The sequence below is a fragment of the Podarcis tiliguerta genome (genome assembly GCF_965153285.1).
Source record: "Podarcis tiliguerta genome assembly, chromosome: 1".
Classification (NCBI taxonomy): Eukaryota; Metazoa; Chordata; class Lepidosauria; order Squamata; family Lacertidae; genus Podarcis; species Podarcis tiliguerta.
In genome coordinates this window covers 19,307,257-19,321,243 of record NC_139534.1, presented here as the reverse complement: position 1 = coordinate 19,321,243, position 13,987 = coordinate 19,307,257, and the positions used below count along the sequence as shown (strand labels likewise).

General features: G+C 42.0%; 1 long non-coding RNA gene across 1 annotated transcript in view; it reads right to left on the bottom strand.

Moving 5' to 3' along the window:
* The window catches only part of LOC310665405, a 103,323-nt gene extending 89,791 nt beyond the window's left edge, over positions 1 to 13,532 (bottom strand). The window contains exon 1 of the long non-coding RNA XR_014505457.1: positions 13,499 to 13,532. This is a non-coding gene — a long non-coding RNA (uncharacterized lncRNA). The remainder of the gene's footprint in view (positions 1 to 13,498) is intronic.
* Between the last annotated feature and the right edge of the window lie 455 nt (positions 13,533 to 13,987).

Sequence of the window (13,987 nt, the reverse complement as noted above, 5' to 3'; positions counted from 1 at the left end):
AAAGAACAAATTAATTATGTATCTATAACAAACAGTAGCAAAAATAAAATGCAATGCCATATAAAGCAATAGCACCCCTTGAAAGCACATTTTGAAAACATCTTAAGAGTCCTGGATCCCTTTTCTCTTCAGCTATCCTACTGATGAGGCATAGTCTGACTCACAATATTCATTGCCCAAACATATATATCACACCCAATTTTTCTTCCATCTACAGTTACAATACTTACTTCTCAGACAATATCATCCATCCTATTCTATTCCCACACCTCTAACACATCCACCCATACATGCAAACACACAATCCAAATGCACAGTAAAATGCTGTTGGATTTTCATGTGGCCTTCTATTTTCACAAGCAAGCAAGCAAGCAAGCAACCAACCAACCAACCAACCAACCAACCAAACACCAAACAGACCTGGAAATGCAGTGATCTGAAACTAAGGACTCAGCTATACAGCTGCAAATAAAACGTTTTAAGTGCATTGCAATGCACAATATACAAATGTGACACTAGATGATGATGGTGAGCTATGAAAATTTAAATGTATTTTTCAAAACCTCTTTTTTTAAAAACAACATTTTTACAGCGTTTTTTAAATATGTGTGTAGATTCCACCTAAGATTGGAAAACTGATAAACTGAGAGAATTGACAGATGAGTCCATTTCTAGAGCAATGTGAAATCCATAGATTAACAGCCTTCAGAATCATATGTAAATTGATGAGGAGCAACGAAAGTCGAAGCACAAATGATCCTTCCTGCTTCCTCTTTCCCTCTCTTTATGTGGTAGTGGATTAAAGAGGGGAAATCACACATCCTTTCTGTGGAGAGACGTCTGAATTTTCCCTCCACATATTGAAGTCCGTGGAAGCTACTGTTTCTTATATTCCACAAAATAGGCCTGAGTTGCCAGGGGTCTAAGACTAATGACTTCTGACAGTGGTGCCTTCAGCATTTAGGAAAGCGAGTTCAATCAGACTTTGGTTGCTGTAATTCAGGACTTGTGACACGTTCCCCATTTATCTTCCTCTGTTTTCCTGTACCCCTCAGACCTTCCACTTCTGACAAGAGAGAGCTTGATCGATACCAGCCTCTGTACTAGAAGCAATAAAAATCCCCTGACAAGGGAAACCCATCTATAACTAGAATTTGTTTACAATCATATTCCAGAGTCATAGGCAAAATATATGGCCCCACTCCTCATAAGACAGTAATCCACATCAAGCTACAAGTGCATTTTTCAGTCGTATTGCCTCCATAAATTCAGAAGGCCTCAGCTGCGGACAGGGTTGCAGCGGCAAATCTCTCACACCCTGTCAGCAGCTCCGGTCTTAAATATTACACCCACAATATGAAAATAAAGGGAGGGAGAGGTGACATTTGTCCAGGTGGAGTGCCCAGAGCCAGCTCCTAGAGTTCCCGTTTGCTCACTTATATATTTCCAGCTCTTAGTGCACACTCTCTGCCTTCCACACCCGTCTCTTCCTCCTGGGAACACTGCAAGGACCTTGAAGCATCAATAATTTTGCCAGGGAGAGAAGTAGAAAGGGTAGCCAGAGCAGAGTAGCTCAATTAACTAGTGGCAAAAAAAGAGAGGTTTTTTCCTCCTCACTCCAGCACCACGCTGGCCAACTGCTGCCTGAAAGTCATGCTTCCAAGATGTGTTTTGCAGCCAGCAGCAAAGCTGTGGACCATATGAGTGAAATTATCAGATGGCTTTCTGAAAAACTGGTGCATTATCCCCAGCTCCCCCTTTTTAACAGCAGCAAAGCATCTCTAAAGAAACAGCTCATATCTCTATCATCTATCTATCATCTATGTATCATCTATCTATCTATCTATCTATCTATCTATCTATCTATCATCTATCATCTATCATCTATCATCTATCTATCTATCATCTATCTATCTATCTATCTATCTATCTATCTATCTATCTATCTATCATCTATCTATCTATCATCTATATATCTATTTATCATCTATCATCCATCTATATCTATCTATCTATCATCTATCTAGCTATCTATATCATCTCTATCATCTATCTATCATCTATCTATCTATCTATCTATCTATCTATCTATCTATCTATCTATCATCTATCATCTATCATCTATCATCTATCTATCCATCTATCCATCTATCACCAATGTATCTATCTATCTATCTATCTATCTATCTATCTATCTATCTATCATCTATCTATCTATCATCTATCTATCTATCTATCTATCTATCTATCTCTATCTATCTATCATCTATCTATCTATCTATCTATCTATCTATCTATCATTTAGCCAATTTAGCCAAATTGCTCCAATTGCCTTAAGGTCAGCCCTGATGAGACTGTGCAGGGGTTGGACTGACAACCCCTGCACCTTCTAGGTCTCTTGTGTCACTATTCAGAGTACAGACTCAAGGCCTTGTTATGGAAATAAAGGGGGGCACTTATTGGAAATCAGTTTTGTCACCTCTCCCTGCCCCAAACTCTGAGACAATGAGCCCAGCCACTTTTTATTCACAGTCGCATAAGCACTAGACTACAGCATGGCCATAAACCTGTACGTTCAACTGCAGAAATACACACCCAATATGTAGCAATGGAAATTTATGTTACTGCTTTATGAATGAACACTGTGTTTTATTAATGGACTCTGTATTTTGTGAATTACCTAAGAGCCACCAATAGAGAGCTCTAGAATCTGACAGCTAACCAATCAGGCACTACCAAACAGCGACCCCTATTGCTGAAAGCAGGTAACCAGCAGAAAACGTTTTAGATCAGCCTTTGCACTGTTGACCGAACACCCCCTGCTGTGCAGATAATGGAGAAAGCTCATAAATTGTATCCCTTCTGGCATCCTGGCCAACTCTATTACGTTGGTGTAAACCCTGGTACACCAGGAGCCCAGGATAGCAGCAAATAAAATCCGCTCATACATCAGTGACTGATAAGACTTGTCAACCAGTTCTTCCAAAGTCTTCCTAAATTATAAAGCTCCAAAATACAGGCCAAAAGAGAGCAGGTCTGAAAAGAGCGAGCCATACAATGGGCACCACCAGTGAAAAGGCCCTGCTCTGTGTAGCTCCTGTGCTGTCATTTGATAGGGTGCCCACTTGCCTTCCTTCTAGACATGGAATGCTCTCTATTGGAGTCTCCTGGTCTAATATAAAGACCATAAGAAGGGAGAGCAGGGACCTTGAAGTTCCCAACAGCTATTAAGCAAGCAAGCACACAGGTCACCTTTGTCACAGGACGCCTATGTCCTGGACAGGCCTGCACCCAGTCTTGTTTTTGTACAATCTTGTTTGTTCTCAGTTACCAAAATTATATCATCAACATATACAAGCAGAAAAGTTGTTTTCTTCATTTGAAAGGAATCGTACAAAATGAAGTGGCACTAATACAGAAAAGTTCCAGGGTGGCAACAGAAAGCAAACTAAAAATGCTTTTGCAGTTCATCAGAACTATCCAGCAATATCAAGTTATAGGAAAACTGGTTCTATTAACAGTAACCCTTCCAGTTGCTTAATTGATTTGGCAACTTCCATGCACATGACATCTGATGCTAATTCCTCCCCCCCCCAAGAGTTAAATGATAACTAATCAGAGGCAGCTACAGTTGTAAATGGCAACAAAATATCTGTGAAAGCAAGAGGAGCAGGTTTGCTCAAGTGTGTTGCAGGTAGAAATACTGTTTGAATGAAGTGAGAGCAGTAGTTTACTTGACTGAATTAACAAATAAGAAAGTATTGAGAATTTAAATTCTAGATTAAGATTGATTACTTAATTGAGAAGGGGATTGTAACAAAAACACTGGAGCCTATTTTGAATAGTATTTTTGAATAGTGCCTGGTATCTGGTGGGCAATCTCATCCTTTATTTCCACACTGTGGCTGCAGACCAAATCACTCGTCAGGAGAGCTATGAGATCTAGGTGAGGGTCATATGCCTTGTCAATCCCGGCAGGTATATAACAGGGAGACCTGGCCTGCCCCTCGAGGTACAAAAATAATGAATGATAATTATAGGGGCAATTCATGCATTCATCCAGCTTAGCTGGTGCAGTGCAATCTCCTTTCTCCCATATATACCGTATCGGCCTGAATATAAGCTGCATTTTATTTTCCAAATTCCAACCGTGAAAAGTTAAAATGTGGCTTAAACTCGCGACCTTATAAAAAATGGCTTTTTCGGGACTTCTCGTGAGGCAAGATGGTGGGCGCCATGGCAGCATGTAGCTCCTAGGACCACCAGCACCAGCATAAGACACAATTTTAAGTGAGCGGCTTATATTTGGGTATTGTCTCCCCCCTTCCCCCGAATTTTAAAGGTGCGGCTTATTTGTGGGTGGAGCTTATATTCGGTCCAATATGGTATAAGACATTGCGTGAGTCTGGAACACCATGCATAGGTTCAGATGTGCGTAAATTTGATTTGCACAAGCCCTATTCAGACTTTTTACTTCTTTTTCATTATAGATATATATCCCTTCATAACAATATTTGTTCCAAGTTACATCAATATGTAATGACGTTACAATTACATTTCCCCCAACAATTGATACGTCTCAGCATTTTTTTGGGGTATTTTATTACACCAATACATAATGAAAAACACTCAATTTTCAATAAAAAGAGTATTAGGTTGTCTACCTTCTCTTGATCTAATTATATGCGTTCACTTTACTTCCCAGACCTGTAGGATCTAATTTTCTAATGTCAGAGTCCTTGCATTTTTTTAAAGTTGCACAAATCATTATGTGAGCGGCTGTTAAAAGAGGTGTCACTATTTCCTTGCCCTCCAATGAAACTAAATCTTTTACATAACCCGGCTAATGGAACTGCTGGTAATTCCTATCCTGATGTGATTCCCATTTCTCTTTTTATGAGCGTCCAAATGTTCTTATTTTGGGGGCAAAACCCAAATATATGATGCCTACCAGCATTTATTGCCTTACATCAACCTGCAAATACAGTTTAGACTTTGGGGGTATCAAATATCAAACGAAAATAAATCTACAGAGTAGGCATTTTCCCCGAGCTAACACATTTTCAAATCTGCCAGTTGACTTAAATAATCTCCCTCCCTCATAAATTGTCACAGTTATTTCCAGAAAATATATTTCAATTTCTGCATGATCCTTCTTCCCAAGGATTTAATTATACAGTGGTACCTTGGTTTAAGGGACGCGGGTGGCGCAGTGGGTTAAACTACAGAGCCTAGGGCTTGCCGATCAGAAGGTTGGCGGTTCGAATCCCCACGACGGGGTGAACTGCCATTGCTCGGTCCCTGCTCCTGCCAACCTAGCAGTTCGAAAGCATGTTAAAGTGCAAGTAGATAAATAGGGAAGGTAAACGGCGTTTCCGTGCACTGCTCTGGTTCGCCAGAAGCAGCTTAGTCATGCTGACCACATGACCCAGAAGCTGTAAAGTGAGCTGTAAAGTGAGATGAGCACAACAACTCCAGAGACATCCGTGACTGGACCTAACAGTCAGGGGTCCCTTTACCTTTACCTTGGTTTAAGAACTGCTTAGTTTATGAAGAACTTGGATTAAGAAAGCTGTAAGCTTGGAAGTAGGTGTTTTTGTTTATGAACATTGCCTTGGAAGAAGAACATGTTCCACTTCCTGTTGAGTGTAAATTGAGTCTGCCGCTGCTATGGGTAAGCACACCTTGGTTTAAGAATGCTTTGGTTTAAGAACGGATTAAGTTTGTAAAGCAAGGTACCACTGTACATGGAATCACTTGTTTGTTGTTGTTTTTCCTTTGTACGCCTATCCAAACTGAGACACATCCATTCCAATTTGGTGAAATTAAATTTATAGTGTGAAACCTTACTGAATGTAAGTTCTGGGCACCACAGTTCAAGAAGGACACTGACAAACTGGAACGTGTCCAGAGGAGGGCAACCAAAATGGTCAAAGGCCTGGAAACGGTGCCTTATGAGGAACGGCTAAGGGAGCTGGGCATGTTTAGCCTGGAGAAGAGGAGGTTAAGGGGTGATATGATAGCCATGTTCAAATATATAAAAGGATGTCACATAGAGGAGGGAGAAAGGTTGTTTTCTGCTGCTCCAGGGAAGCGGACACGGAGCAATGGATCCAAGCTACAAGAAAGAAGATTCCACCTAAACATTAGGAAGAACTTCCTGACAGAACTTCCTGACTTCCACCTAAACATTAGGAAGAGCTGTTCAACAGTGGAATTTGCTGCCAAGGAGTGTGGTGGAGTCTCCTTCTTTGGAGGTCTTTAAGCAGAGGCTTGACAACCATATGTCAGGAGTGCTCTGATGGTGTTTCCTGCTTGGCAGGGGGTTGGACTCGATGGCCCTAGTGGTCTCTTCCAACTCTATGATTCTATGATTCTATGAAGGTAACGCAAATGGTTTCTGCTTCTGTGTTAGATCAGGAAAGCAAAGGGGTGGGTGGGGAACCTCAATGAATTGGAGAGATAATTCCTAAAGTGAGGAACCTTTTCTACTTGCCCATAAATTTTAGAATCCTGATTTTCCAGAGTTCTGGATTGCTCCAATTCATGAAGAGCAGCAGAGCAGAAGGCAGGGAGGGTGCTAACATCCCTTGCACTCCTGTGTTGATTTAACACAGAAATTGAATGCCAGAATAGGACTACAGTCTCTCATTTAATGAGGCAGAAACTTTGTGCAAATTGGTCCTCTAACCTTCATGAACATGGAACATTTATGCAAAGCCCCAAGTAGATAAAATCCTTTGTGCGTTTGTTGTTGGGCGAAGAGCTGGGTTCTGCATTTTCTCTGTTGATTCTGCCAGCAAAAAAGTGATCAATACTTTCTTATGCATCTTCAATGAAGCTGATTCAAAGGTTTATATGTGTTACAACTGGTATGGCTTCCCTTTCAAAGTTACTTTTGAGGTATGGGGGGAGGGGGAATCCATGATGCACAAGAAACAAGGATTTGTACATTTCCCGTCTTTTCATCTTCTTCAGTTTGATTCTTCATTAACGGGGTTGTTTCCACCTTGCTTGTACCCTTTCTGCTTTTATGAAAGCAATAAACTTTACTCTAGACACTGAGGCCCATTTAATTAGCAATAACACTCCATCAAAGTGTCTTCAGGCTGTATCAAAGGGATATGCCTCATACCACCATCAGGGGGGTTGGATACCAAGCAAATTTGTTCAAGCTTGTGCCTTTGATTTCCAGGGATCCAACTGCTGTAAGGCATTGTGAATAACAACACAAAATAGGAATGATGTCTCACAAGAGGCGTGAAGAGCAAACATTCTGAATATTGCACAAATTCACCCTGGGTAACCATTCCATTTCCCTCCTCAGCTATTCCAGTTGCTATTGTTCTTTTCTTTGTGGGTCCCCTTTCATCTTGTCTTGACAAGAGGGAAAGCTTTCCACTGGAAGAAGTATATAATTATTTCAACGGCATAGTAATTACGGAGAGAAATTATACGACTTCTGGCCGTTTATCAGTGTCCCTGTTCTGCTTTAAAATGGTTAGGAGATAGCCTTTTGGTCCCAGCGAGTATTTGTAACCTACGGAAGCAGTTTATGATCACTCCCAACATGATCCACAAAACTAATAATAATAATAATAATAATAATAATAATAATAATAATAATTTATTTATACCTCACCCATCTGGCTGGGTTTCCCCAGCTACTCTGGGAGGCTCCCAACAAAATATTTAAAAACATGATAAAAGATGAAACATTAAAAGCTTCCCTAAACAGGACTGCCTTCAGATGTCTTCTAAAAGTCAGATATTTCCTTGACATCTGATGGGAGGGCATTCCACAGGGCGGGTGCCACTACTGAGAAGGCCCTCTATTTGGTTCCCTGTAACCTCACTTCTCACAGGGAGGGAACTGCCAGAAGGCCCTTGGAGCTGGATCTCAGTGTCCAGGATGAATAATGGGGGTGGAGACACTCCATCGGGTATACTGGGCTGAGTCTGGCCATGCTAGGTTTTAAATCACTGTGCTCCTTCAGATATACTGGACCGAGGCCGTTTAGGGCTTTACAGGTCAGCACCAACACTTTGAATTGTGCTTGGAAACGTGCTGGGAGCCAATGTAGGTCTTTCAGGACCAGTGTTATATGGTCTCGGTGGCCACTCCCAGTCACCAGTCTAGCTGCCGCATTCTGGATTAGTTGAAGTTTCCGGGTCACCTTCAAAGGTAGCCCCACGTAGAGCACATTGCAGTAGTCCAAGCAGGAGATAACCAGAGCATGTATTACTCTGGCAAGACAGTCTGCAGGCAGGTAGGGTCTCAGCTTGTGTGCCAGATAGAGCTGGTAGACAGCTGCCGTGGACACAGAATTGACCTGCGTTTCAAAATGACTCCCAGGTTGCTCACCTGGTCCTTCAGGGGCACAGTTGCTGGTTTCTGGATGAAACATCGGCTCTGGATCCATTCCAGTCCGGCTTCCGCGCTGGTCATGGGACCGAGACGGCTCTGGTCGCCCTAACAGATGATCTCCGCAGGCAGCTGGATCGAGGCGGGTCGGGGCTGCTGATTCTTCTAGACCTGTCAGCAGCCTTCGACATGGTCGATCACGAACTCCTGGACCACCGCCTTGCCGACGTGGGGATCCAGGGCACAGTCCTTCAATGGCTGCGCTCGTTTCTCTCCGGTCGGGGACAGAGGGTGGCGCTTGGGGGGGAATTGTTATCCCGCCACTCCTTGGTGTGTGGAGTGCCCCAGGGTGCGATACTCTCCCCGATGCTTTTTAACATCTTTATGCGCCCCCTCGCCCAGCTTGTCCGGAGTTTTGGGCTGGGCTGCCATCAGTATGCTGATGACACCCAACTCTATCTGCTGATGGATGGTCATCCTGACTCGGCCCCAGACCCACTGATCAGATGCTTGGAAGCTGTGGCTGGATGGTTACGTGGGAGCCGGTTGAAGTTAAATCCTTCGAAGACAGAGGTCCTCTGGCTGGGGCGGGACGATATGGGATTGAGGGGGCAACTCCCATCTCTTGCGGGGGTGCAATTAGTGCCAGCACCATCCGTTAAGAGTTTGGGTGTAATCTTCGATACCTCCCTCTCCATGGAGGCGCAGATTGCAGCTACAACAAAGGCGGCATTTTTTCATCTCCGCCAAGCTAAGCAGTTGGCTCCTTACCTCTCTCGCCCTGACCTAGCCACTGTGATCCACGCGACGGTCACCTCCAGACTGGATTATTGTAACTCGCTCTACGTGGGGCTGCCCTTGAGACTGACCCAAAAACTCCAGCGGGTGCAGAATGCCGCAGCGAGACTCCTTACGGGGTCTTCGCTGCGAGATCACATTCATCCGGTGCTATACCAGCTGCACTGGCTCCCGGTGGAGTACAGGATCAGGTTTAAGGTGCTGGTTTTAACCTTCAAAGCCCTATACGGCCTAGGACCCTCGTACCTACGGGACCGCCTCTCCTGGTATGCCCCACAGAGGAACTTACGGTCTTCAAATAAAAACATATTGAAGGTCCCAGGCCTCAGAGAGGTTAGGCTGGCCTCAACTAGAGCCAAGGCTTTTTCAGCTGCGGCTCCAACCTGGTGGAACGCTCTGTCACAAGAGACTAGGGCCCTGCAAGACTTGACATCTTTCCGCAGGGCCTGCAAGACAGAGCTGTTCCACCAGGCCTTTGGTCAGGGTGCAGCCTGACTCCCTCCTTTGGCAATCTTTACAAAACTTTAGTTATGGTTGCCATCAATTTTCAATTTGATCTTAATTAATTTTTTATAATGTTTTATAATGTTGTACTATTTTAGTGGTGTTAGCCGCCCTGAGCCCGGCTTCGGCTGGGGAGGGCGGGATATAAATAAAAATTTATTATTATTATTATTATTCATTCAGGACCAGGGAGTCCTCCACACCCGGCCACCTCTTGTCCCCCCAAAACAGTACTTCTGTCTTATCAGGATTCAACCATAATCTGTTAGCCGCCATCCATCCTCCAACCACCTCCAGACACTCACCCAGGACCTTCACCGCCTCACTGGTTACGATTGGAAAGAGAGGTAGAGCTGGGTATCATCTGCATATTGATGAACACCCAGCCCAAACCCTCTGATGATCTCCCCCAGTGGCTTAACGTAGATGTTAAAAAACTTGGGGGAGAGGACAGAACCCTGAGGCACATGTCTCATCACGTATGGTTCAAGTTTCTGAAACAAGAAATGTAACCTCAGTAACATCTCTTACAATTAGTCCAATAAATGCAGGGACGAGCCAGGTAATTTTTCTTACTTTATATTTTATGCCTCTACGATGTTGAATCACACTGTGTACTCAGATCTATCTTTTTGAGGGGGGCATGAGGTTCTTTAAAATGTAGCCTGTTCTCTCCCCCACTCCCCACAAAGTGACTTAAATCTTTTTATTATCCACAAAGTGGTAGCCACCCTTCTTTCTACTCAAAATTAATTTGGTGTACCAAAGCGGACACTTGTTCTTAATTCGCCGGATATCTTTTTGACAGTAATACTGTCAGAGTGTTATGTTCAAAGTTCAAAAGACACTCTGAGGGGCGATTCAGCTCTATGGATTATAAAATGTCAGACTTGGAATTTCCTCCAGCAAGAGAAATAAAAAATAATAATTTCCGTGAGCAGTTATTTTCATGGGCTCTTGTCACAATTTATATTTCCTAAAAATATACTTTTGAAAGAGTATAGTGATAGATTCGCTTTTTGAGCTGTAAGATTAACTGTCTCCTGGTCATCGTTTCAACCTTTGCTCAACAACTTTGGGGGTTGTCTTAAAAAAAAAAAAAAGGCCAACAACTTTCAGGGTATCCTGGTTTTTACTTTCCCCCTTGTCTTTCCCTTACCTCACAATATTCAGTTCTGTATAGCTTTCCATCTGTATGCTATGCTGTGACTAATATCCTACAGTTTTCCTGATATATCACCCCATCTTGTTTGCCATTTTACACAGTTTCTCTGGTAGGTTCTGAGAAATTCATCTTTTGATTTTAATGCAACCTTTCCTGTTCATTTTCTCCCGTCCATTATCACAAGGAGAATCAAAGAGTGTTGGCAAAAACAGCAGCTTTCCAAACATGCTTCATGATGCATGCCGGGCTGTATCTTAAAGCTGAGTGAAGACTGGGCTTGCAAATTTCTTCATGCTAGTTGTGAGCAGCAAACCCAGAAAACATTTTGTCAAATATTCTTGTGGCCGGCCGATGGGGGAATGGTGAAATCCTCCCCCCACTTTTATTGAAAAAATTGAGAGGGTTTGGCTCACTTGAAATAATATGTATGCACATAAAATGTCTTGGTGGGGGAATTGCCAGCCCCAGCCACAATATCTCAATCTCTTCCCACTCCACCTCAATATTCCTGAATCGAGTGGGAAGGTATGAAAAAGGCTTCTGTGTGTATTCAAGTGAACACCCTCAGATTTTCATTATTCCTCTGTTAGAATTACATTAATTTATTGCATTTATTAATGTAATTAATAAGCATTATTTATTATTATAATTAATAAATATCCATAGTTCATTAATTACACTTATTAATGCAATTAACAAATCTTAATTAATCTTTGTTGTTTTCTTTTTCTCAATAAATTGCCACTGGGAGCAGCAACAGCAGAGCTGATTCAAGTGACCACTCCTGATTCAGATTCTGGATTGTTATGGGACTTTATTGTGAACAAAATGGCGGCCGCCACAAGAAATGGTGCCCCCCTTGGTGGCCATTGAATTCAATTTCTATCACTGCTGCTACCAGAAACAGTTAAGTCTGCCGCATTGAAAAACATCAGTTTATACTTCCATGCAAACCTTTGAGTCCATTGAGTTCATTTTTTCATTCATTCTAAAACCCCAACGTTGTGTTATTTGCTGGCAATGTTCCACCCCTACAGAAAGGAGAATTATTGGCAAAAAGGGTCTGAACAACAAGAAGTATCGGAGTATCTCAGTTGAATTGGTGAGCTTAGATAGGTTTCCTAATTATTTGATTTTGATTGCTCATTGTTCTTGTAAGAATACCACAGCTGAAACTCATTTAGTACAGTTCACAGAATTTTTATATCCATTTTATTCCAAACCCAAACAATAATAAATGATGATTCAGCCAGGGAACAAAGAAGCAGCAGGAATTTATGACATCCAAGGTGGGGAAGCTGATGCCGTCCCGATGATGAAGTCCTATAATCCCTAGCCAGCATCACCATTGATCAGAGATGATGGAAGCTGTAGTCCGATAATATCTGAAAGAGACCACAATGGCTACCCATTCTAATGCAACATGCAAAAAAAAATTGACTTACAGATCTCATCTGCGTGTCCCCCTTATCAACCCCAAAGGCTGATAAATGTCACAGTTTAACAGCCTCTACTGAAGGTGCCAATGTGTGTTTCAAAGAGACCAGGGTGAAATCTACACCCATATAAAAAAACACTGTGAAAATGTTTTTTTTAAATAAATAAAAAATGGGAAAAATATATTGAATTTTGCATAGCTCACTGTCGCCATCTAGTGTCACACGTTTTATTTGCAGCCGTGTAGCTGGGTCTCAGGTGTATTTCCAGCTGGAAGTACAAAGCCCCTTGGCATGGAAGGAAGTCAAAATAAAAAGAAAAGAAAATCACTCTTGCACCAGGATAAAAATAGTATTATGTTATCCTTCCACCCCTTTGCATAGAAATTACTTTTTAATGCAAAATGAGAAACCACGGAGGATATTTGAAAAGAGCAACTTAATTTTGAGGGTGTCATGTGACTCCATTTTTAAATTTAAATAGCCAAACATTTTGCACCATGGATTAATCTTTTAATAATAATTCTACAGTATGGAGGGAATAATAATAATAATAATAATAATAATAATAATAATAATGGTAAAGATATTATTATTTATACCCCGCCCATCTGGCTGGGCTTCCCCAGCCACTCTGGGCAGCTTCCAACAAAATATTAAAATACAGTAATCAAAAGTGATTTAGTACCTTAGGAAAAATCAGGGTTCCCCTTAGGAATAATCAGGATCAACACACAGCTGATGTAACTGCCTGTCTTGGTATACAATTTCATTGCATCCTGTTGCTCATCCATTGATCTTAGTTGCCTTTTGATGAAGAAGGGGACAAGCATCTCCATCTTGGTCTCCTAGCTGCTGTGTGCCCAGGCTAGAACTATCTAATTGCCTAATTGTGGCCTGAGCTTTTCCTAGGCAGGAGCCTACTTCAGGTGCATAAAATGGATTGAGGTTGTGGGTCATGTAAATATTAATCACACTGCAAAAGTTAATAATTACCTGGTTTGGGATACAGCTTCAGTCATCTCTTAATGGGCCAAAGTATTCTAAGTGGAGTGCCATTTTCTCCAGCTCAGAATATAAAATATGACATGTTATTCTGTGCATACACAATCAGGGTTCAGAAAACCAGATGTCCGAAGCCAGATGCTTTGTAAGCATGCATTTTATTTAATGCTAAAGCCTTACTTTTGCTGAAATGCTTGTTTATTGCTGTGAACTCTGTGACCAGACTTCTCTCTCTCTCTCTCTCTCTCTCTCTCTCTCTCTCTTGCTGACTTCTCTTTTTGGGTCAATGATCTCAGTTGCTCCTTGCAAACATTTTATGTGATAGTTGTCTCCTACCCAGGTACCGAGCCTACTCTCATTTTGGGGTATGTTTACTTTGGGAGTCTCTGGTGCTGAGAATTACAAGTGGCAATTTACAGGTTTTTGCAGACACATCTGGGAATTGAACTGCAAAATGGCATCCGGGAGGATTTTCGCTGAATCAACCAAACCCAGATGTATAGCAAGTAGGGTGATTTTTTTTAAAAAAAATACTTAAAAAATACAACAACTTTGACCAGATATTCACTTTTGGGAATATGGCAACCCTGCAATATAATAAGGCCATGCACTTGGGAGCATCAGACTGTGTGCGTCAACATTAAGACCCAGCAGAGAACTTTTGGAAACAGATGAGCTTTCCACACCCCAAGACACTGATTAAAAATGCTTGCA